The following is a 22,967-nucleotide window of genomic DNA, read 5'->3' as shown; positions in this document are numbered from 1 at the left end:
GCTTGCACTGACCAGACCAGATGGTCTGGGCATCATCTGCTTCCCCCTTCTATTTTTATTTCTTAAAAAAAACCCCTCTCATCATTTACATGGGAAGAAAATAACTACGCCAACTCCCCAACCGCCATAGTTTCTCTCCCATGTGGTGTGTCTGGGGAATGGAAGGCTTCTCTCAATCTGCTCCTGCGTGCCCCTTTTCTTCTCAGATACATTAGGAGTTATGATGGTGGAGCTTTCCACCACTCCACTCAGGAGGTCTCCAGCAGGGGACTTTCTTCTCCACCAATGGACCTCCCACTCCACTGGCAGAGATGGAGATACTCAATATTCTTCATTCATCCCCCCCTTGCTCTCTGTGTCAATGAAAATGTGTATTTTATTAGGTTTGTTAAAAATATGAACAAAACATTTTGCTTAATCTCTGTCAGTCTCTACTGAGTAATTAGTACCTGTAGCATTCATTTCATACATTTATTCTGTTATGAATATTAACTGGCATTGATCCCCTTAAATAATTATTTTGCATCACTGCCTTTTGTCATGAAGAAATGTAGAAGACTGCATTCGCTAAACAAAGAAACACTTTCTAAACAGTGAAATTAATTTAACTAAGAATCGAAACTATGCCATTCTAGCAATTGGTGAATGACTACTCACATAAATTAACCCACTGAAGTATATGAGCCTGATGCCATGAATAAAACTATAGTCATCTTTCAATATTCAAAGGATCATTTTCCAAATTTGTACAAAATAATTGCACAGCATATCCTAAAATGGGACAGGTTTCATGTTAAACAAATTACTTTTAAAAAAGCATTAACCAGCAGCCCAAGAGGATTACATGCTTAACAGAAATGAGTAGTAAACATGCAACCACTTTATTAAAAACCCAAAATAGCCAGTATATTTCTTGCATCAAAATTAAAGTTTAAAATATTTTTGTGATACAGTGAACCATGTTAAAAGTGGCCATGTGTTCAATTTTTTTTTTTTACATTTTAAAGTGAATATTTTTCATTTACCAACAATTAACCCCTCTGTACTGATCTCTTTTAAAAAACTCTCTCCTGGAGAGAGAGGGTTTGTCATCCTTCCTCCTATCAGTTTCTTCCTGTGGCTCACAGAGTGTTTTGAGGTTGCTACTGAAATTGTCAACGGTAGTCCTAGGCAACAAAAGTGCAGAATGAGGAATGCAGTCTATAGCTTACAAAAGACTTTCGTTTCACAACACATAAATTGGCTATCATTCTGCTGCTTATGTTTCTAGTGTTAGCATCCATTTTCTTCCAAGTCATTGTGAAGCGAAGCTGTGCAGAGACAAGAAATAAGACTACTCTGGAGGAAAAACTTGTAAAAGTAGCCACAAATACCCATAAAACAAAAATGGCTATAGAATCATTGAAGGGGGGAATTTATAAAATGTACTTTATAAAAGAGGTTTTATATCCGGAAGGAGGTCAGTTTTCAAAGATCATTTACAAGAATGTAAGAAAAATATGAGACTGCAGACAAGGTGAATTGGATAGTTGAGTCTGCCGTTGTTCCTTTATGCCTCTTTATACAAGATAATTAATGACCGCAAAGAGAAGACCACCAAGGACTGCACTGCTGTTTTATAGGAGAAATAATTCAAAAAAGTGGCAGAACATCCTATCTTTATTCTTTTACCACACAGATTTTAATCCTCAGGGAGCTGAGTCTGGTGGTGTCTGAGCAGCCTCTGGTGGCCATTAATAAATATCATCTGTTCTTATGACAGCTCTTGACTAGAAGGTCTTTTAGAATTGAAGCTTTTAACTGGCTTTGCTGAAATGCAATTCAGAAATAAGATTAAAACAAACACACACCAAATTTGCCATTCCAAGGCACAGATGACTTAGAAAGGTAATTTTAACATACATTTTATTTGTTGCAATTAGATTTTGTTTTCTCTTTTGTTAATATTAAAAATATTTTATTTTTCTGTATGCTAAAAATCAAACGATTATTTTAAAAAAATAAAATGTTAAGTATATATGAAATATATTCATAGTAGTATTCATCTATTAGTATCTTCCAAATGTTGCTTTTTTAAACCGAACACTGAAAAGGTTCAACAGAAAAGAAAGCTCTCTAAGAACTTTGGGATCAGGTAAGTCGCTTCTTTCAGGGGCTGAAGTCAGGCTGTACTTGGATCTGGTGTGAACCACTGATCCATTTTTGTCCAAGAGAGTTAGAGTTGCATATAGCACTTGAAATCACAACTGACAATTTAGACCGACACACAGACATGTGCACACACCAGATCGGCAGCTTTTCCAACGCTCTCTTGGTATTAACTTGAAAAATTATTTGACTTTCCCCTTATTGAGTTGGAAAAATGTGGATAATTTCCCCAAGCCAATCTGAGGGCTTGGGAAAATACCCACTCAGCTTCTTTGCTCTCTTTAACAAGCCTTCAGCAGCTTCCCAGCCCGTCCCTCATTTCATCGAAACCTTTTCACACTTTCTCTACAGTTAACAAATGGTGGAGATGATAGAAGCAGCAAAGGAGGAAATGAGGGACTCCCTCACAATTCTCCTGCTTTTCATTGTGCTGATTAGCTAGCTATGTGCTGGGACACCACAGCTGAAGGGGACATGGGAGACATTTATTCATATTTGATGCTGTGGCATGCCTGTTATCCAGAAGCTCAGAGCAATAAAAAGGGAGAAAACGGGAAGCCTCTCCCCATTCCCCACATGGCCACCTCTACTGCCCCCACCAGCCGCTGGCCTTGAAGTAGCTGCCTCAGGCAGTGGCTGTCAGAGTACAGGCAGGTTCACATAATTGTTCCCCTCTGCTGATGGGGGACATCTGCCTTGAAGTCCCTAAGGTGGACTGCTTCACTATGGATTACGTTAAAGACACTGTCCCCTGTGTTTAAGATTCAGCTTCCAGTCCAGTTGGCTTCTGTGAGTAGAACGAGGAAGTCAGCATCTTGTCCTTTGTCTCAGGTAGCAAAATGCCTTGGGACTGCTTTGCTCCCACCACTTCTACTGCCTGGCAAGGAAGACGGGTGGTGCATCTGACTGATGGGGGGCTTGTTGGGGCAGCTTTTAGGAATGGTGAGGTCTTGGAGGTTTGTTGGAGTGGTAAAGCTGGGGATTATTCTCTGCCTTGGATTTTGCTGCAACACTGAGAAGAATTTGAGGAGTTGTCTCTCCTTAGAAAAGATAGATTACAAGCCAGCCGCCAAAGTTTATTTCTGAGCATGGTTTGAGACAACTTCACCAGCATTGTAATTTTTCTCCTCGCATAAGATTAACCTTGTGAATCAGCACACTATTACACATGTGGTTGTATTCAAATTTAACCATTATAAATATTACAATATTAATACTTCAAAACATAAAATTACACGGAAAAGATCTACTAAGAAGATTTAGATACCTAGTTGGTGACCCACTTACGATTTTTTAGGAGAAGAAATTCTAATGAATAACCAGATGATGTACACACTCTCAAAAATATTTTATATTGTGCTCTATTTAAATTACACCATCCTGTTTCCTGGACAACTTGAGAATTGATAGGCTGATTACTATCTTTCACTGCTCCTACAAGTATCTCCTCCTGGATCCAGATGTGGATAATAAGCATCCTGTCCTTATTGGATCAATACATTTGGTTCATACTCAAGAGTCCCTTCATAGTTCTTGAAACATTTTTAGCCATAAAAATTCAGCACACACACACACACACACACACACACTCAATGCTCTTCTAGAGAAGAATCACCAGCTTCTTTCTTGCCACAGATCTTGCTTATCACAAACTAGAATGTGCCAACACATCTGGTACAATAAATCAGCAGATAACTCTAGCAGCTTTACGCTGGGCTCCGATTTTTGTAAACACAGTGTTTTAGAAGGCCAGCAGTACAACTGGAAGGCATAGTAGAAAGACTTCCTAATGCTTATTAGCTTGAAATAATCAGCTAAAACTTCTTGCCTCAGAAATGGTTGATCACATATTCACACAGCACTGAGGAAGTGAAGAGATTCCCTCTAAGATCAATTGCTCTGCTGCAGAGCTGTGCGTGTGATCTGTGCATGGGAGCCTCTACCATGGGGTCACCTCTAGGGACCCACATCCACATATGCAAGGGGAATGTACAAGGAGAACTGCACCTGGCATATAAATCAATGGTGGAATCCATTACTCTCATAGGAGTTGTGTGTACACTGGCTGGACCACACAAGTAATATCCTTGATTTAGATAAATATAAAGATACATCCTGCATTTTATTTCCCCCAAGATGTGGTTTTTAATATTTTCAGATATCAATCAATTCCTTTGAAATTCCATGAACACTTTTATGCATGAACTCTTTCAGGCTAGGAAACTAGTGGACACTTCTTCCAATTGCAGCCACTACCTTGGCTCCCAAATGCCTTGGGAGCCAAACATTCCGGCTCCTGAACAATCAAAAACCAGAAGAGATTGTTCCGGTTCTTGAATGTTCTTTGGAAGCTCCTGCAGCCAATTGGAAGCTGTGCCTTGGTTCCCAAGTTGTTTTGGGAGTCGGACTTCTGGAACAGATTAGGTTTGGGAACCCAGGTTCCACTGTATAGCATAGGCGCCAGCAACTCATAGATTGGGGTAACCACTGCAAAGGTGGCAAGCTAGCTCAAATGATATGAATGTCGCAGGAGCAACAAGGGGTCCAAGTTAAAGTGGGAACTGATCTGAAAATCTGTTTATTGCTTTGCTGAATCCTCATATAGCAGATTCACAAAACAGTTCTTATGGAATCAGCCAGCATCTGAGAATGTGGACAATATATATAGAAATGGATGAGGATGAACACGCTAAGAACTCACCATTGGCCCTACCAATGAATAAGTGGAAGAATTCCAATTCCAACCAGTTCCAATGTTTGGCTGCAAGTTGCTTTGGGTTGCCTTTGGCATGATAAAGCAACTAACAAACTTAATAAATAGCAACAACAACAATCTGAACAAATTACTCTACATGGGAATGTGGTACTTCTCTGTCAACAGTATTGAGGTAGGTTTCAAACCATGGGTTATGTGGAAATCCCTGTTAGCCTTAACCATGGATAAGGTTAGTACCACAAACTTCCTTAGCCACAGCTAAGGTGGGAATCTGCCCCAATGAGGAACAGGAGTGTGCATTCATGTGGCTGGCTCTCAAATTGATGAGCTTAGCAGGAAGCCCATCATTCATTCCCTGCTATTCCAATTTCAATTGACTGTAGCATTTTGAAAAATGTGCGTGGGAGGGGCAAGGGGTGGAAGTCTCAAGGGAACCATTTCCACAGTGTTGTCTACCACCTCAGTAATCTTTTCACCCACTCTATTCATTTTTAATTTGGGAGGCAGACATATGTTCTTGCAAAACAGGGTGAGGTGCAGATGTTATAGCATAAATCCTGCCTTCCCCTGCCTTCACTTCTCAGACATAAAACATGCTGTCTTCAGATCTTCCTATGCTTCAGATAGGGTGCCCTCTCCCCCTATTTCCTTTTTATTTTTTTAATCAAGTGCTTTTCATATTTACCAGTTCCAGTGTTGCTGAGCACTGAAACATGGTTGTGGTTCTCAAGAGACAGGCCAGCCAACAAACATTGTGAACCCTTCAGCTGTGAAGAGTAAGTTTTACTGTCTCTGCTGATTTAAATGCTTTATTTATTTTGTAACTTAGTTGTTGTTTTATTGTTGATGTAAGCTGCCCTTTGAGTTATCAGACTAAATTGTGGCATAAAGTACATTGCTTTAAATAAATGAGTTTATTCAGATAGCCATCCCATTAGAACACAAGAAGTTCTGCTAGAGCAGAGCAAAGGTCCACACGGAGAGAAATCTTATGTGTACTTGCACAGAACTAAGCCGAGTTCAATTGGGTCTTACTTCCTAATGCGTGCAGTTAGACCTACACTATGAATATGTCTATTCAGAAGTAAGCCTCTCTGAGTTCAATGGGTCTTACTCCCAGATAAGCACATATAAGGTTGCAGCCTTAGTTGATATTCCAAGCCAATTTCCCTTTGTGGTATGCATGTACTATTTTCATTGAAGCCATTGGGACTTCCACAAATATATTCCGGGAAAGAATACAGTCCTTGATGTCTTAGAACTGCTTGATGTCTTAAGTACTGAAGGGGAGGGGAGAGAGTTTGCTTCTGCAGAAATCCCAGTGGAATTCCTGCAACATACTTCAGAAATCCCACATTGCTTTATACTGAAAATCAGTGCTATGTAGCCCTAAGGGCACAAGAAAGGTCATTTGCCATAAAGAAGAAAACCTGTCCTATATCCATATTCTTTTGTGAGTAGTATTTTCTGCTGGAAAACATGTATGCATGGGAAAGCGGCTTACACTCACCCTGAAAATGAACTGGGCCTTTTCAAGTGTTGCATTTTAAGGCTTGAAATCTATCAAAGTGGGGTTGGATTGGGTTGAGTGCTTGAAGAGGCACAATTTCCATCACTGATTTGTACCATGTCCCCAAAGGGAAGAGAACTCGAGGACCAGGATGGCATAGCAGATGGCATTTTCTGCCAGGCATGATGGGGCCTGTCCTTTAACCCCGTGGTTCCTAGCGGAAGTAGTATTGGTGGTTGGGCAATATGCATTTTTCTTATTTATTTTTTAAAAAGAGCATCCTTGTTTCTTATAGAATATTTGTAAAACAGATTACAAAGACACCATAAGCCTCCACTGTGATCTGTCATATCCCAAGATACCTAAACCTTTTAATATTTGAGAAAGGGGGGGGGGGTGCCTAACACAGCAATATTAAATTAAGCTGCCTAGTATCGAACCCAATGGTAACAGCAAGTATGTTAAATATATGAAACTATCCCTCTGCATTATTAAGCGCTCTTGGGCTGGGAGTTTAAGCACAAAGCATTTCAATTAGCGAGAAAAAGGTGTTAACACAGAGAGTTGCACCTTTTTCTAATTTATTCTTATACATGTTTTGTTGCTTTTAAATAAACCAGAGTGGAGACCAAATTTTCATCACCTTGATGACACATAAGAATACAGATGAAAAATAAGCCCCAAATAAACCTCCTAATAGTGAAGATATGACTGCCAAATGCTCGCCAACCTTAAAACAATTAATTGTTTTTCACATTAACAAGTTTAGTGATTTTTTTTCTCTACCATTGAGCCCTCTGTCTGCTACTCTTGGAATGAGGAATATGGAGGCTTCAATGTAGCCAGCCTGTAAGTAATTTATAGCTTTGCAGGGTGTCAGGTGCAAAAATTCATGATCCCATTTATCACCACAGGCAATTTTTAGTTGTAAGGAGCACAGCAGGCATTCTGCAAGAATGAAGAAAAACAGTAATGAGGGAAAGGCAACAGTAGCATCACCCAGAAGTCAGAGAGACATTTCTAGAAACTTAATGACTTTTGTCCTGGGTAGTAAATGAACACCATTAAATCATCAAGTAAACTGCCATTGAAAAAGAAGCATCATACAATTGCTTTATCTGTTTTTTGCATACCTCAACAAAATATTGATTTATTTATTCCTATTTCAGCCTTTCCCCCATTATGTAAAGTGTGTGTGTGTTGTATTCAATTTAATATCTAGAACACAACTAAGAAATTAAGGATGTACAAAATTTCCTTCATTCTTGATGAGAAGAACCTGCTGGATGAGAACAAAGACTTTCCGAATCCAGCCTCTGGTTCCCCCGTGTCCAATCTGGTGCCTAAGGAAAGATGACAAGCAGGACATAGGCTCAAGATCCCTTTAGAGATGCTGGACTTTTTGTGTGCCTTCTGAACCGCTCACCATTCAGGTTCCTGATCCTAGAATATAGTGTTAGAGGTATCCACTTTCTCCATGCATAATTTTAAAACCCTATCATTTGCCTTTTACGTTCCTTAAACTATAAAGCCTCAAACTATGTCTTGTTTGTTTGCTTTCATCATTTGTATGCTGCCTCATAACACCTAGGGCAGTCGCTTCAGTCCCTGATAATTTAGGTTGGTTTCCCCCCCAACTCTACAGTAACAATTTTTGAGATGTGGTGACCAAAACTGTACATAGTATTCCAGTGTGGTCACACAATATATTTGTATAAAGGCATTACAGTATCAGTAGTTTTATTCTCATTTCACTTTCTAATGATCCCTAACATATAGCTTGCCTTTTCATAGCTGCACCCCTGGGTTGACATTGCCATTGAGGTCTCCAAGACGGCCCCAATATCTCTTCCTTGGTCAATCACTGTCAGTGTATATGTATATATGTGTAGCTAGGATTTTGTGCTCCTATGTAGATCGCTTTACACTTGCTCATATTGAACTACATTTGCCTTTATAATCCCCAATCACCCAGTCTGAAGAAATCCTTTCAGAGCTTTTTATAATCTCTTTTCGTTTTTTGCCACCCTGATCCTTTGGTAGTATTGGCTCATGAAACCCACAACATCCTTTGGTTCCCAAGTAGGTTTCAAACAGTGCTCTTTTCCCCCTGGTGGTACTCAAAGGTACGCAGTACCGCCATCTTTGTTTCTAGCAGGAAAAGTACTGGTTTCAAATAATTTCATGTGAGTAGCAAAATAAACATTACATGGAAATATATGTAAGTAAGGACACATCCTTCTCCCCAATTGAAATAAAACCTTAGGAGAGTGCAAAATTTAAAAAGAAATGTGAAAGTAGGCAGAGCAGTATACCTCTCCCTAGATTGTTCTACAGACAGTTTGGACAATTCCTCATAGGATACTTGATTACAGAATGATAGAAGTAAACTATCTGGAATTCTAGGGGACGATTGGGGACAATTTAGTTTGGGTAAATTGCTGCTAATGAGAGGGTTAAAAAAACCTTTCCCACTCTTTCTTTTCATACTACTCTTGCTTTAAACTGTTTTTCAACTACAAGGGCTTTGGAGATTTCCTGACATGCATGTGGGCATAGGATAGGTTCAGTATTGTTTTATATGCACAATACACACATACATGTTAGTGAACATGTGTATGTATCCTACAAGGATCCTTCTGTCAGGATTCCTAGTCTAGTTTTTCTGTAGGTTGTGTCATTGTTCCTATCAAATTATGCTCAGTTTCTACCTGTCTGTGAGCATTACTCAGTGTCCCATGAGACTGTTTATTTCTGTAATGCCATGTTGAGGAATGAGAGTGGTATTGGCCACAGCTATAAATCTTGAATCTGCTTTGATGTTGTGGTACTTTTATCATTTTTTCCATGAGGCAAGGCAAGCCCTAACATGATCCCCACTGAACCCAATGGTTCTGGTGGCAGAATAGGAGGGGAGGTGCGTTGTATGTGCCCCGACTCTGCACCCACTGCCCACAAGGCTACGCATGAGGTGTAACTGACAGGGCAGTCGACTGCTACTGCACCTACTCAGAACAAGGCAGTGTGAGGAAGGGTCACCCATGGAGCACCTGTGCTGTCACCATCATTTTGCCACAATGGCATCCAATGACTGTATCAAGATCCAAAATTCTTGCAATTACAGTGGTACCTCGGGTTAAGTATTTAATTCGTTCCGGAGGTCCGTTCTTAACCTGAAACTGTTCTTAACCTGAAGCACCACTTTAGCTAATGGGGCCTCCTGCTGCTGCCGCGCCACCGGAGCATGATTTCTGTTCTCATCCTGAAGCAAAGTTCTTAACCTGAAGCACTATTTCTGGGTTAGCGGAGTCTGTAACCTGAAGCGTATGTAACCTGAAGCGTATGCAACCTGAGGTACCATTGTACTAAAATAGTCTGAAAAGAGTTTGATGCCGCTGCAAGAAGGCAGTGGTGCAGGCGCCTGGTGAACTCTCCCACAATGCCTCATGCTCTGGGGGCAGCCTCACCCACAATGCCCCACTCTGAGAAAGGGCCCCTTCGAATGAATCATGGAGGGCTCGTTCTGCTGTCTTGTCAGCACTGAATGGGTAGGGGTGGGAGAAGATGAGAGATGTAGTTGAGGTCAGGAGGCAGTGACGAAGAGGGGAGGTCCCCATCTGAGATGGAACAGTGTATTGTGCTGGAACTGCTATAAAGTGAAAAGTACTGGTGTCTGAATGCACAAAGCCTTGCACAGGGGAGGGGGAGAGAATGGTGGTGGGATACACAGCACCATTTATAGTCACTGAGAATTGCACACAGAGGCTGTAAAGACCAGAAGATAAAATTGGCAAGTCTTTCCCTCCTCCTTTATAGATGAGTACATAGAAGAAGGGAGGTAGAATAATAATAATAATAATAATAATAATAATAATAATAATAATAATAATAATTGAATGCATTCTGCTGAAGCACTGAGAATTATGCACAGAGGCTGCACAGAGCAGGAGGTTAAAGTGTACTAAATAGGGGAGCGCATAAAAGCTGATCTTTGTAGTCAAAGATGGCAAAGAGCAGGGAGGGGACTTTGTAACAAATATAACCAATCGCTACAGCAAAGGGTCTTCTTGGATGTGCGGGAGGGATGAGAAAAAGGATCCCCTACTCCTTGGGACTAGCTGACAATTCATGAAACTTAAACAAGATGTTATTCATTTTTCAAATAATAAAAAAGAGAAGAATAACATCACAAATGGCAACAGATGTCATGGTGAGCACAGCATGAATGGCAATGTACACATAAGGATCAGATGCCTAACACAGATCCAATCGCAATGAGAATATCCTAGAGGGGCACGCAGTTTCATGGTTCTTAACCATGGTAACCAAAATCACATGTGGAAAAAGCATTTGCAGTACCCAAATGACATTAGCACATGAAAAGGAAGAGATCCAAGTGATACCCCATTAAGTGTAAAGTGACCTTTACTTCCTTCCAGTCCCAATCTAGGCTCTCTATCTGACATGTCATATCAATTTTATCCTAATTTGTTTTTTAATGGGAAGGGAAATACACAAAAATTATGTGTTATATTTTTGGTACAGGCTCCTTAGACTTTCACAAACATTCACAAGTCTCTGAACCCAGGAAGAATGTGGTTGCTCCAACAGATTTCCCCTGAGTCCTTGGGCTCTCGGTCGTATATGCAGGGGGACTGACCAAAGCCACAAATATCTTAGCTAAAGCAGAGGACATGCCAAACAAAGAAAATAAATCTCCCCTTTATTTTGCAAGAGTGTCCATAAAAAATGTTAGTATAAAACATATTCTAAAGCCTGTTTATTTTGGAGGTTTGGTGTCTTAATGTTCTATCCTAGGTCAATATTTGTGGTACTATAAAATTGTTATTGCAAAATGTACAGAACAGTGGAAGATAAATCATTATTCTGCATTACTCTGAAGAATTCTGGCACATTTTCATTTGTTTATTGGAGGAACAGCTTGACGCAGCAAGTGAAAATTTTTAAATTTGTCCCTTGATTCTGCCATTTTTGGAGTTTGGACTTAAAGCAATCTCCATTTTATGGGTCAGTACCCCTGGGCAGATACTGTGATTAACTTTAAAGAGGCTTACTGGGAAGAGCTGACAGACACATTTTCAACCTAGAAAATATCATAATGCCTTTAATTATTGCTTCTATGGTGCACCTGCATTTCATATACTATGGTCAGTTTTTATTACCGAGTCCCAAGAAGAAAGTCATAGAGAAGGGACAGAAAAAAGGAATAAAGATGATCAGATGGTGACAACATCTAAGGCAGACTAATGATAGGCATTTATATTAGTATTAGTAGTGTGGAGAGAATGGATAGAAATTCACCAGAATGGATTGGTTGACAGTGGCTTCAGAACAAACAAAATGAAGCATTCCTTCACACATTTTTGCCATACTTCTGAAGCACTAACAATTTGCTGATTAGTGTTGGGGAAGCCTTGACTACAGTGCTTCCCAAGTGACAACAACCAGCTGAGAAGTCAGCACTTGGAAGTGCTGCACAAGGGGATTTGCCTGCAAAGTCTCTTTCGTCCAAGTCCTGCTTTTTACCCGACCACACCTGGTAACATATATAACTTTAAGTGTAGGGCAGGAGGGTGTGGCTTGGATGAAATGGCTTCACAGGATAAATAAAGAGGTCTGGTGGGTCTTATGAAGCCTGCAGGCTTGAAGATCCCCAGTCCTGTACTAGATACACTATAAATGGTAAAAAAGGTAAAAGACCCTTGAACAGTTAAGTGCAGTCAAAGGCAACTGTGGGGTTGCGGCGCTCATCTCACTCTTCAGGCCAAGGGAGCCTGCGTTGGTCCACAGACAGCTTTCCGGGTCATGTGGCCAGCATGACTAAACCACTTCTGATGCAACGGAACACCATGACAGAAGCCAGAGTGCATGGAAACGCCATTTACCTTCCTGCTGCAGCGGTACCAATTTATCTACTTGCACCAATGTGCTTTTGAACTGCTAGGTTGGCAGGAGCTGGGATGGAGCAACGGGAGCTCACCCCGTCACGGGGATTTGAACCACCAACCTTCTGACTGGGAAGTCCAAGAGGCTCAGTGGTTTAGACCACACTATAAAACATAGTCGTCTCCATCATGCCTTGCTTTTGAGCTTCCCAGGGACTTGTGGCTGACAACTGTTCGGCTTGATGAAGTCTTTTCTTTTCTTTTTTAGATTTGGCAAGGAAATTCTTATGTATGTAGTCTAGGCACCAGATTAACACTTCCATTGCAGATGTAAATTTATATGGTCTACTAGATGCTAAAGGAAAATATTTTAAATCATTCAAAACCACCAAGTATTTGTGGCTTAGCACAGAGCATATGCAGGTGGAAAACACATTACAGGATTCCTTGTACCACAACATGATACCTACCTAGGCTATTATACTTGTCCTTGTTTAGTGTACCTGTTCTGCTATGTTCTTCAAGATGTCTGAAGCTTTTACAGAGTTAAATGTTTGAGTTATTTACCTCACATATGCAAACGATAATTTTTATTTCCTGCTTAACCTTTGCTGTATGATTAGTTATAATTCACAAGTACTTGTGAGTAATTTTGCAGCCCCCTTGGACTAGACATTAAAAATGATTATTTAAACCAGTTACCTCTATTTAAAAAAAAACCTGTTGTCACTGGTCTAGTCTAAGGTATCCAAATTAACTGATATAACAGTTACAGTTATAAACATATACTGTGTGTGTGTGTGTGTGTGTGTGTATATATGTGTGTGTGTGTGTGTATCTAGATATATATATACATTTAGCAATCACCCTTCTTATTGTCAGCCATCCGTATCGTGTCAAAAAGTTATTACACTTTCCTCTCAACATATGCCATACTTTAAGACGATCTAAAATCAGTTCAGTTGCCTTGCTAGTATTTGCTTTTTTTACTTTGGCCACTCTCTAATATAAGCTGCAGAATGGGAACGTCCCCTGAATAGGCTGCTGGTTCATTCTTTTAGGCATGTTTAGCCTCTCTCAGGAACTGGGTTTCTTCCTTTAAACAGCAATTAGCGGGGGGGGGGGCAGGCTTTGGGGAACATGCATCTCTCCTAAAAAAAGCAAACATTCTCAGACCTACAAAGATAGCCACCACTGCTCCATGCTGGGACCAGGGCTAATTAAGATGTTGATGGAGTCTGCACTAATCATGGCTCCACCACAGTCTGCTGGATTAGCATGTAAATTGGTAAACCATGTTCTGAAATTGCCTCACCATCTGAGGTCTAATTACTGGCTAGACATAACAAACAATGGCTGCATTTAGAATAAGAAGTGTCCATGTGAAAATAGATGTTTTTGCTTTTTTTAAAAAAATCATGAGATAGGCTTGAGCATGGGTAGGCAAGCTAAGGCCCGGGGGCCGGATCTGGCCCAATCGCCTTCTAAATCTGGCCCACGGATGATCCGGGAATCAGCATGTTTTTACATGAGTAGAATGTGTACTTTTATTTAAAATGCATCTCTGGGTTATTTGTGGGGTATAAAAATCCGTTCATTCCCCGCCCCCCCAAAAAATATAGTGCAGCCCCCCACAAGGTCTGAGGGACAGTGAACCAGCCCCCTGCTGAAAAAGTTTGCTGACTCCTGGGTTTGAGGGTGGAGAGAAGCATGTTGTGGAAAGGAGGCGTAAATTTGCACATGCACACACACATTTATAAGCAGTTTGGTCCATAGCCATGATTCAGCGGACTCAAGACACTAAGTAAGGCAAACAGCACACAGCTGAGGACCAGAAGTTACAATTGCCTTACAGTGGTGCCCCGCAAGACGAATGCCTCGCAAGACGAAAAACTCGCTAGACGAAAGGGTTTTCGGTTTTTGCATTGCTTCGCTAGACGAATTTCCCTATGGGCTTGCTTCGCAAGACGAAAACGTCTTGCGAGTTTGTTCGCTTTTTTCTTAAAGCCGCTTGAAGAGGCGCAGTTGCGACGGACCGTGCTTCGCAAGACGAAAAACATCACAAGACGAAAAGACTCGCAGAATGAATTAATTTCGTCTTGCGAGGCACCACTGTATCTCAATATATTTGTCAGCATTATCCCAATGACAGCATCTTCAGTATACACTTTCTGTATTTTAGTTCTATGGAACTTGTTGGGACTTTACAAATTTAGTGATGAAACAGCAATATAGCATTTAGTCTCTGTAGTGTGATGTCATGTTTTGTCGCAAAAATACATAGCAATGTGGATGAATGTATAAATGAAGCACAAAAGGTAAAGGAAGTAGTACAAAATCCTGTGTGATTTTCAAACATTATAGTCACAACAAATAACAAATATTATACCAAATGTACAATATCAAAACTGGCAATGCACATTGGTCCCAAGTTCATTGGTGCAATAAAGATTACTAAATACTTCAGAACACATAGCAGGAGGTAGATTCCTATAACTATTTTCTACCTGTAACACAATTATTTTCCCCAGTCATCTCTTAATAATATCTATCTGTTGGAAAGTCTTAAGAATGGAAGATGCACTTGGTCTTACTCACTGATTCTTGACTATAAGCAAATTATCTTCAGCTTGAAATACCATTCTTAATCTTACAAATGTCACTAGGATTAATCAAAGCAAGATTTGAAAAATAAAATAAAATAGGGGATATTGTCAATATCCATTGATTGCTAGAACGCAACAGAGACTGCATTGTTTTGAAGTAAAGGAATTATTAGGTTTGATGTGCATATGATTCCCTGAAATAAAGAAACAGAACTCAAGAAAAAAGGCATGTTGCAAACTTTACTGAATATATTGCAAACTGAACTGGCCTAAAGCAGGTTCCCTGTGGTCTATTTCTAATGGAAAACCTTTCTACCAACCCACAACGCACAATTTATTAGAAACATGTTTACAATTTACCAAAGACAATTTATATCCTCTTGTTTCTATCTGGGGTAATGTGAACATTCAGATTTTCAAAATGTATCTACTACTGGCTTTGGTCTGCTGAGACTGGTGTGAATCAATAGTACATTTCCAACCATTTTTCTGGAAAAGGTTTCACTAACTAATGCTACCTGAAAAACCCAACCCTATACACTGGGCATGTAGGTCACGAAAGCTACTTAGTAGTAGCTATTTGATGTGTGTTCAGTCTCCCATCTCCAATACAGGAGCAGATAAATTGCCTTCTAAATGGGATATGAAATCAGAGAACACAACAGGCATTAACTCTGATCTCACTTAATCCATTGTAAATCACAAATTGTTCCACTTACTGAGGTCACAGCAATACTGAGCAGATTTCTGAGAATGCCTAGACAAGAATGATAGAAATGGAGGCTTGCCATTGGCTGTCTCAGAGGCTGTGTTTTTGTAGGCATTACAGGGTGTTTCTTGTGTTTAGCTGCCAATACCAACTGCCTTCCTAGCATTCTAAAAGGAATCAGCCTTTAACAAGCAGCGTGAGAAAAATGTCAAAATTCAACTGCATCTGCTATAAAATAGTAATAAGAGTTGAATACACTTTTAACATGTAACTCTGAATGAACTCTACTCCCAGTGCTTCGGAGCCTCAAAATAATTAAGAAAAGCAGAAAATATCCTGTATGTAAAGACATATATTTCTCTGCTTTAATCATACTGGAAGAAAAGCATATTTTATCTCTCCCAAAGTGCCATTGACTTGTATACCTGGGAAAGGTTGCAGAGAATAATCACTGCTAGTCTCTGGCACTTCTTTCTGTAGGACTGAGAGCATGAATGGGCTTGCCTAATGCAGGGATCGCAGCAGGTCAGAAGAGTGAAAAGTAGCTTCTGAGATAACACAGACTTGTGAAATGATTCCATAAGGTACTACTCTGCATCCTTAAATTCACTTTCAACCAAAGGCATCCTGATCACTCATCACAATGGAGCAAAAAACAAAAAACTGAACTATAAACAATTTCCCTATAAACAATTGCTTAGTAACTGATGTAATCTATATTTGCTTTATTTAAATTCAGTTGCATAGTTTGTAACTTGTTTCACTTGAGGCCCGAACTGGGAATTTATGGTGTTGGTCCATAATCTAGTATAAATTAGTTCCTGGGTGATTCTATCTGCTTGGGTCACAGAAGCAGAAATAGAAAGGCTATGTCCACAAGCAGCAGCCATAAGGACCAGTAAGGTAGCAGAGGGCAGGAAGACACCTCAATTGTTTAAAGTCTTGTGCATTTCACAAAGAGATATGCATTAGATCAAAGAGATGAGGAAGCAAAGAGAGGGAATACAACAAAAAGAAAAAGCTTCCTCTTTCACAGTCAATTAGAGATGAAAGGAAATCACTCTTCCCAGCTGTGCAAGAAAGTAGCAGTTGACTAAAAACCTAAGCAGTCTAATTTAAGGACAGTGGTGAGTGAGCCCCTTTAAAAACCACGCTTGTAGCTGGGGTCAGCTGATGACATTTGGCTGCCTGGGGTGAAGGATAAGATGGCACCCTACATTCTACATAAGGAGATGATTACTTCAGTATGGGCTCCACCACAGCTGAAGCCAGGTCATTATGTCCCCCATTCCCAGGGGGCTCAGGAGACGCAGGGCAGGGGACAAGGCACCCATAGCTTTGTACTCCAGGCCCTTGCTGCCACTCCCAGGCATTGGTCGCCTGAGGCAGCTGCCTCACTCTGCTTAATGATAGGGCAATGCCTATAGTTAACTTTTTAAACATGCTTTTAGGACTATTCTTCAACTTCTGCACATGGTAGTAAAACATAGAACAATCCAAGATGCTCACATATTTGTGTACAGGTGTGGACGTACCTATCCCTCCCCCAGTGGACCAAGTCTGAAAGGTGGACGAAGCTGCCTACCCGCCAATCACTTGACTTCACAATGATGTCAGATCACCAGTTTTTGCCCATGAAGCTCTGATGATCAGCTGACTGTCAAGTCATTGAAGTGGCCTGTGCACAGGGTTTCACAAGACCTAGTGTTTGCAAGACCGAATGACCAGCTCTGTTTAAATAGGGGGTTAATTTGGCAAAGGTGATTCCAATGCTACCCTCCTATCTTTATATTCACCTGATTTTGTACCTACTTTATATTAATCCCTATAATAAATATATTTTTGTGGTTCTTGTTAGTGCTTGTTTAAGATCTGTCAGAGTTGCGATTCAGGCTGCATACACAAAAAATAAGTGTTTATATGCATATGTGAGTTGAACTCATCCAATTTTAAACTGAACTCAGTCTTAGCGTTTCCCACCTACACTACTGGGTTATGTCTGATGGGATGCATTGCTGTTCAAGTTTTCCCATTTTACATCACTCAGAAGACAAAACATTTGTAAGCAAACTACTTACTCATTCACTTCCCACCATTCATCTGAAAAGGAAAACCCAACTTCATTCAACTTTCATTTGAATACAAATGTTAAATAGATCATATTTTTCTGGTTATAATCATATGCAGTATTTTAAAAACATAATAAAAAGCAGCAGCATTTGAAAAGTGCAGAATTAAAGAGAACTTCTGGCAGAGCTTCCAGTTATCTGAAAATCTGATCTACAAAGTTCCCAGTTTCTGGTATCCTCAACCAACCTTCTACGAGTATTGACATTATGAGATGGCCACGGACTGGCTGAATGCAGAGGAATGATGGGAGGCACCAGCTGGAGAACCCCAAAGGAAGAAGGCTCAGAAGCAGGGGGATTGGTGGTGGGATGATGAGGAGTGGTCAAAGGGAGAAGGAGCAGACTGGAAGAGGGAGGTGTCAGAAATGGAAGAGGTAACAGGGTTAAGTGAGCAGGAAGAGACTGTGGCAGACAGCAGTCCAAAATCAGAAGCATCAGCAGAGGGTGGTCAAGAGGCAGAGTGGAGGTAGGTTGCTGAAGAAGCCAGGGAAGCTCTCCCTCCTCTTGTGACAAGCTCCTCTCCCCCTGGTCTCCCAGAACATGCAGAGAAATGAAGAGGGCGGAACAAAGAGGCCAGGCGAAGGAGCCTTAGGCAGCTGGCGAAGGAACCAGGAGAGGTGGGAAGGTGGGGACCTTCAGTCCTTGCAACTGTCTCATTGGGGCAAGACCTACTGAGAAGAGTTGGTGGGATCACTAGGTCTGCACTGTTTTGGTTCCTCTTAATAAAGAGTTAACCTCACTTAAGTTTTACTGCTAACCTGCCCCTGACTGGTTCCTGACAGTGATGCTCCAATTGCCTAATTATTATTGGACAACATCAAAGGCTCTTCCCTTTCTCTCATCTTCCTTGTAGCCCCTAGCACCAACCCAGCTGCTCTAGAAGGTTCAGCCATCAACTTTGATGCATTCAGCTGAAGAACGCCACAGAGCAAAAAACGGAGAACATAAGGGTGAGATCCAGTATCGCATGAGCAGGTGTCTGTTTGTGCTGTGTGGCATCTCCACCTCTCCTCCATTCCCATAAAATCTAGAGACCCCCACAGAGCAGATATGGGGGGGAGGGGCATGGAAGGCTGGAGGACAGAGAAGAGAAACCAGAAGTTTTGTTGTGTAAGGATGTTGCCATATGTATATAGGTTCTGTATAGTGTTCCCTAGTTATTTATCTGAAGAGGACTACAGAGCAAACACTGCTGTATTCAAATCTTCTTACAGACTGTTAAATCCTAACTCCCTCCAAGGGTGATGGCAAATTCCCCATTGATTGCAAAGCATGTGCTTTTTATTTTCCTTAAATTGTTAGGATAAACCAACACCACAGTAGAGATTGTTGCTAATTTGGATTCAAAGATCTGCCATTTTCCTTCACATATCAGATTTGAGAGTTTTATGCCTCAATGAAAATAAATTAATACCATCAGCTGACAACCAATTGGGGCACAGCAGAGCACTTCAGTAAACCAGGATGTGCAGCCTGGCATTTATGAACTAAGTAAAATAGAAAAAGCAGCCAATTTCCATAGCTGCTCTCAACAGGTGTGTAGTTGTGTAGGTGTCACTCTGCATATACATGTTAATGAATAAATTCTTACTTTGAAAAGTGTGGAATTGAAACACAGAATACATACAGTTAAAGTACGCAGTAATCTATATAAAACCAGAAATGGCCATTTGGTGGGTGTGTTTCTAAAAAAAGAAGCTGCTGGTTAAAGAGTTGGCAAAACTGGATGTATACTAGTGATATCTATATTTCAGAAAACTAATTTGAACTAGTGACACATCTAAATGAACATTAAGAACAATGATCCCCCTGTTGAGACTACTCAGGCTTTGCATGAAGCAACTCAGTAAGTAACCACTAACACCACTGTGGTATTATGTGACAGAATTTAAAAATTTTTAAAAAAAACCCCTATTACCCTAGCAACCAGTGTCTGTGTGAGAGGAAAGAATGGAGGGAGGAGGTGGAGGAAGGGCTAAATGTAAAATTCGTTTACAGTGGTTCTTGTCTTTGAGATAATGAAATCACATGACTCAGCAACACTAATGTTCATGCAGATACACTCCACCCCACCCGCTACCACTCTTTAGGGCTCCATGACAACCCCATTTCCTAAAATTAGCACCCTCTTTCCAAGCTACAAAGCACCCATAGTAATGACCTGCTTCCTATACCACTTATGCATGACGATGGCCTGCAGACTTTTGCCCTAACAGTTGATGGTTTGAATGAGATCTAAGTCAGGAAAAGCTGAAGATAATAATATAAATAATATAACACAGTCGCTTCTTTGAAGTGTTTTGGGAAGGTGGGATGCAGAAGAAGAGAAAGAGCATGTCTTTATCCACAGTAATAAATATAAAGTGTTACTTCAGATAGAAATGCTGAATAAAAGAGTAAGAATTTAATCACTAGGAAGGAAGGAAGGAAGGAAGGAAGGAAGGAAGGGTGCTTGAAAAAACATGTCAATCATCACTTTAATTATTGTCAATCATTCCTTACTTTCTTGATTTGTGATTTCTTACTTGACCAAAAAGAAAGGTTTTGTTTGTAATCACGTCTATGCTACCCATGACAGGCACAAGACTTTTTCAACTTTTCCTTGAAATTAGCCTCAAGCCAAGTTTATATATCTCTGCTCTTTCAAGGAATTTAAAACTTAACAGTTCACACACATATATGAAATGAAGGAAGAGACTCAAACAAAATACAAATTGCCACTGTGGCATATATTCCGTAAAAAAACTAGAAAAATCATAGTTAACTCAAATAGCATTTGAGGTATATACTGAGCCATGCTGCTTCATTCAAATGTAGCCAAAGATTACTGCGTTCATTCCTTGTTCTTAGATTAATTTCACTTTGCCTCTCCCTACCTCTTCAGAAGGTATTCCTTCCTTTTCACCTTCCAGAAGGAGTTGCTTGCTTAGCTTTTGTTGCTAAGACAAGCAGTCCCTGTTGTCTTTGTGGAGCCTGTGAAAAATAGGGTTCTAATATATGTTTCTCACACACACCCCAGGAGATCTGGAATTAGTCCAGGAAAGTGACAAAGCTGATAACATCAAGAATACTGCAAACGGATGAAATGGCTCCCCCTCACCCAAAATACTTCTGAAAACTTTAAATATATCCGAACAGTTTGGTACGACTTGATAAATATTCTCCCGCCCCCCCTGCTCCCCGCCCCCCCAGTTTTATACTAAGAGTCCTTTAGCAAAAAGGAGAAAAACAACTTTTCCTACCAAAAACTGCCCCCTCTGTACTGTAAATAGTCCCTCTTCAAATATTTACTGGGGGGGGGGGGGAGGAAAGACAATGCAGCGTGTCCTCAGTATCATTAACCAACTTCCCTTCCTCCTGAAGGAGTCCCTTCAATAAGGCAATTACAAGAGCATCACAGAACAGGAGAACAAGGGGAAAAATAATCTTACCAGCTTCTCTTACAGTAGGGAGCTGAAAAGAAAACCAACAGCCCCCAGCTGCTGTATCACATGCAATTCGCCTCAATGGAAAGAACTCTGAAAGGCTAGTCTTCTAGTTTAGTTTCTTCTCAGCTCTCCTCTCTCTCTCCTCACAAAGCCATTCTCCTATTCCCTAATCCTCTCACAGGAAAAAGCAGCACAAACCAAACGACTTCAGCAGAATGAGGTGGGGTTGGGGGGAGAGAGAGTGTTGAGAGTGAAAGGGGGAAGGGAGAGATTCTGCTGGCATTCAAGCATCGCAGTATGTTAATCCTCAGAGCGGGGATGCAAACAAAGTCGCCTACACACATTTGGGCACCCAGATCCACATTCCATACCAATAATGCTTCATGACAAGGCATAGAAACCCAATTCATCAACCTCTCAGCTACTGTTTCAAAGACACGCCCCGTGAAACTTCTTGAACTTCTGCTAATGGGCTTCATTATTCCACACACACACACAAAATTAGACATTAATTCCCGATTAGCGGCTTTCTAAAGTTGATAATGAGCCTTAAAGAGCTGGCTGCAATTCTGTCTGTGCCTCCCTTTCCATCACCACAACAAGGGCTGAAAGTTTTGTAAAAGTATACATTTGTACTTCAAAAGTAATATATGTGCAAGACATATATTTTTTTCCAGTAAGGATCTGAGGTAAAGTGAAGCATTTTATTTCAAAATTCAGTGAACACAATATCTTCAGATTTTGGTAAATTGTACAGGCCAAATGAGCTGACATGGAAAAGATAAATATATCCAAGAATGTACGCAAGTTTATTTACACAGGAGCATTTCCTTTCCATAATGGGAAGAAAGATAAATCAGAGATCTGAAAAAGCAGATGGCACCATTCCACCTCATAAAGGACGGTGGTTAGCCTTCAAGTAATAATTTATGAAGACCCCTCCCCCCCTTCTTGGTCCTGCACTCAGCAGCAGGCCATTTGAGCTTTTCAAGCAAAATAAATAGACTTCAAACCACCAGCTTCAAACACACTAACATTTACGAGTGCTGTTTCAACCTGACACAAGCCACTTTGTTCGCCTGTGACCCTGTACCAAAACGTGATTTTTGATGGATGAGGTTCCCTCCCTTCATAATATAGGTTGTGACTTCATAACTATGTGCCAACATTATTGTTCGTCCCAAGCCAAAACGAAAACAAAACGATCCATAAAGCTGTTTTAAGCATGAAAATGAAGCAAGCAGATGGACGCTGAAAAGCTAGAGGGCCAGAGTGATAGGAATGCACTCTTCCTTCCTTCCTTTCTTCCTTCCTTTCTCTCTCTCAAACCAGTGTGGGAGGCGACAGCTAAAGAGATGTTACTAGGAGATGAGGTGATGTCATCAACCTCCAAACAAAGCTTAGTTCAGCTGAGAAAAACAAGAAGCTTCTGCAAGGCACATTTTGTTTTATGGGTACCAGGAAGAAGCATGTGGCTTTTTCTGAATTTGTCCTTATAACAGTTTGTAAAAGTTTCGACATTAATTTTACAAAAAGCTGTAAACATGGAAATGCTCACATACAAATGGATAAATTCATTACAAGGCTGTTTAATAATCTCAAACGCACTATAGGTCTCCTGTACTATAATGCTTCAAGCATCAACTTTGTACTGAAACAGGCATGGAATATATTTCTTAATGGAAAGCAGACAGTAACCACTAACACCAATATGCTCTTATTAAATAAAGTGGGCTTGTGCCATTAAATACTACATAGGATCATACCCCAGTCATAGGTAGATCTATGGTGGCACATAGATGGACTTTTACTAAC

The 22,967-nt window shown here is 40.5% G+C and overlaps 1 protein-coding gene across 2 annotated transcripts in view; it reads right to left on the bottom strand.

The window, feature by feature from the left end:
- MID1 (midline 1) overlaps nt 1–22,967 on the bottom strand; it is a 280,249-nt gene that overhangs the window by 126,386 nt on the left and 130,896 nt on the right. The window contains exon 1 of one of the 2 annotated variants that reach the window (XM_082220875.1): nt 21,156–21,351. The exons of the other annotated variant lie outside the window; for it this stretch is intronic. The gene's annotated coding sequence lies outside the window, so the exon portion shown is untranslated. Of the gene's footprint in view, nt 1–21,155; nt 21,352–22,967 lie in introns of those variants that run through there. 2 annotated transcript variants of the gene reach the window in all.

The sequence above is a fragment of the Podarcis vaucheri genome (genome assembly GCF_965113315.1).
Source record: "Podarcis vaucheri genome assembly, chromosome: 4".
Taxonomy (NCBI): Eukaryota; Metazoa; Chordata; class Lepidosauria; order Squamata; family Lacertidae; genus Podarcis; species Podarcis vaucheri.
This window is presented reverse-complemented; position numbering and strand designations above follow the sequence as displayed.